We start from the raw sequence: 3,380 nt of genomic DNA, 5'->3' as shown, positions 1-3,380 counted from the left end.
CCATCAGTGTCATCCATGTTTGCTTTCCCTCCCCTCGACTCCGAGGGCGGTGTTGAAACAGACGCAGAGTGATGTCGCAAGATCATAACCTTGTGATAATTACAACCTATATTCGCAATGAAGATGTGTAGCTCTAAGCGATATATCTCGATTCCCTACTCATGTGACTCATCCTCTCTGCAGCTATCCAAACAAAGCTGGTTTTCACAACACTTCAGGCTGACTCATATCACGTGTATCAAATAGGTCTTCCTCTCTGTATGACAGTTTTCCACCACATTCTCAGGGTATATTTATGCGTCTCTGTATTTCGGGCATGTATCGTACCCACTCTGTGCGTGTGTTTTGTCAGGGCAAGACGCTCGGACTGTGTGGAGATCTCCCTGGTGAGGGTCTTCGAGAGCGGCCAGGCCTACCTGGTTCTGTCTCAAGCCAGGAGCCTGGAGGACCTAAGGGTCATGGACTTTGATCCCCGTGTGGTCCGAGCCGACCCCGACGTGCTGTTCTTCTACAGGAAGCAGAGGAAAGAGTGATTACTGCTACAGGTGAGCGTTTCTGGCTGTGTGTATAACATTTCCATTAAACACATTGGTCTGTGAACATTTCATACAGAAAAAAACACAACGAGGAACCAGAATGCGTTAAGACTTGGCTACATGGTCAAACTATACTGAACAAAAATATTAACGCAACATGTAAAGTGCTGGTCCCATATTTAATGGGCTGAAATAAAAGATCCCAGAAATGTTCCATACGCACAAAAAGCTTATCTCTCCAATTCTGTGCACAAATTTGTTTACATCCCTGTTAGTGAGCATTTATTCTTTGCCAAGATAATCCATCCACCTGACAGGTGTGGCATATCAAGAAGCTGATTAAATAGCATGATCGTTACACAGCTGCACCTTGTGCTGGGGACAATTAAAGGTCACTCTAAAATTTGCAGTTTTTGTCAAACAACACAATGCCACAGATGTCTCAAGTTTGGGGGAGCATGCAATTGGCATGCTGACTGCATGAATGTCCACTAGAGCTGTTGGCAGATAATTTAATGTTAACTTCCCTACCAGAAGCCACCTCCAATGTAATTTTAGAGAATTTGGCAATACATCCAACCGGCTTCACAACCGCAGACCACGTGTAACCATGCTAGCCCAGGACCTCCACATCTGGCTTCTTCAGATGCGGGATCGTCTGAGACCAGACACCCGGACAGCTGATGAAACTGAGGAGTATTTTTGTCTGTAATAAAGCCCTTTTGTGGGGAAAAACTCATTCTGATTGACTGGGCTTGGCTCCCCAGTGGGTGGGCCTATGCCCTCCCAGGGCCACCCATGGCTGCGCCCCTGCCCAGTCATGTGAAATCCATAGATTAGGGCCTAATGGATTTATTTCAATTGACTGATTTCCATATATGAACTGTAACTCAGTAAAATAGTTTAAATTGTTGCATGCTGCGTTTATATATTTGTTCAATATACAAACCTTTGAAGCAACAGGAAGTGTCCAAGTAGTTTCTTACATCTTCCTTTGTGTATTTTTTGGCTTTGTGTATTTTTTGACCTTTACTGTTATCCTACTGTGTACTGCCACCCTGTGTTAGAAAAGGTTCATTGATGTTCATAGATCCAGCCTAGTTTAATCACCCCGTTGAGGGTTGGTCAGGTCCGGCATTAATGATGTGTGTCATGTCCAAGCTTCCACTACTCTATGTCCAAAGCAAAAGGCTCAGATCTCTTTCTCTCTGTAGGCTTCGATGGATAAGTTTGTCGGCAAAAATAACCAGGAGAACTATTGGTAAGGAGAAAATCCTCAACACCACAGACATGATTATGTTGATATCCACACCCCTTGATTTTAACATTTCATTTGTTTATGGTTTTATGTCTTTCAAGTGATGGTCTCTATTTTTACAACCGTATACATCAAGGACCTGCACTGCCAACGACTGTTTCTGTGACTGTTACTGTTTTGTTTATTATGACTTTGACCATGTGTGAACTTCTGAAATGATTAAGCAAATAAAGTTGAACTACTTGGTGTACAGTATCAAAATTACTTATTACCCACTCTTGACAGCATATTGGCCATTTCTACCACTTTCAATTCAAGGTTTTGCTTAATATTCGGCCTATATTGTAAGGTCATAAACCAATACGAATGGACTTTGGCAGTTTTAGAAGCATATAGTTCAAAGTACAGTACCAGTCAAATGTTTGGACACACCTACTCATTCCATTTTTTTTGTTTAAAAAAAAAACTATTTCTACATTGTAGAAAAATAGTGAAGACATCAAAACTATGAAATAACACACATGGAATCATGTAGTAACCAAAAAATAAATAAACAAATCAAAATATATTTTATATTTGAGATTCTTCAAAGTAGCCACCCTTTGCCTTGATGTAAGCTTTGCACACTCTTGGCATTCTCTCAACCAGCTTCAAGAAATGACCTGGAATTCATTTAAATTAACAGGTGTTTGTTAAAAGCTCACCCTTTGCCTTGATGTAAGCTTTGCACACTCTTGGCATTCTCTCAACCAGCTTCAAGAAATGACCTGGAATTCATTTAAATTAACAGGTGTTTGTTAAAAGCTAATTTGTGGAATTTCTTTCCTTCTTAATGTATTTGAGCCAATCAGTTGTGTTGTGACAAGGTAGGGGTGGTATATAGAAGATAGCCCTATTTGGTAACAGACACATCACAACATAAACTGTTCAGAGGAGACTGCACGAATCAGGCCTTCATGGTTGAATTGCTGCAAAGAAACCACTACTAACGGACATCAATAAGAAGAGACTTGCTTGGGCCAAGAAATATGAGCAATGGACATTAGATCAGTGTAAATCTGTCCTTTGGTCTGATGAGTCCAAATTTGAGATTTTTGGTTACAACACCATGTCTTCGTGAGACGCAGCGTAGGTGAACGGATGATCTCCGCATGTGTGGTTCCCACCGTGGAGGATGGAGGAGGAAGTGTGATGGTGCTTTGCTGGTGACACTGTCAGTGATTTATTTAGAATTCAGGGCACACATAACCAGCATGGCAACCACAGCATTCTGCAGCGATACTCCATCCCATCTGGTTTGCAGATGGGATGGAGTCCCACTAACATTTGTTTTTCAACAGGACAATGACCCAAAACACACCTCCAGGGTGTGTAAGTGCTATTTGACCAAGGAGAGTGATGGAGTGCTGCATCAGATGACCTGGCCTCCACAATCACCTGACATGGTTTGGAATGAGTTAGACAGCAGAGTGAAGGAAAAGCAGCCAACAAGTGCTCAGCATATGTGGGAACTCATGAAGCTGGTGGAGAGAATGCCAAGAGTGTGCAAAGCTGTCATCAAGGCAAAGGAGAATAAAATATATCTA

General features: G+C 41.9%; 1 long non-coding RNA gene across 1 annotated transcript; it reads left to right on the top strand.

The window, feature by feature from the left end:
* Positions 1-464: 464 nt before the first annotated feature.
* Positions 465-2,047, top strand: LOC115157767 (uncharacterized). The gene is made up of 3 exons (XR_003868541.1): positions 465-545; positions 1,751-1,797; positions 1,896-2,047. It is a non-coding gene; the product is annotated as an uncharacterized LOC115157767 (long non-coding RNA).
* Positions 2,048-3,380: the final 1,333 nt, after the last annotated feature.

This window comes from Salmo trutta, chromosome 21 (genome assembly GCF_901001165.1).
Source record: "Salmo trutta chromosome 21, fSalTru1.1, whole genome shotgun sequence".
Taxonomy (NCBI): Eukaryota; Metazoa; Chordata; class Actinopteri; order Salmoniformes; family Salmonidae; genus Salmo; species Salmo trutta.
The sequence above is the reverse complement of the archived record's forward strand: the minus strand, read 5'-3'. Positions and strand labels throughout refer to the sequence as shown.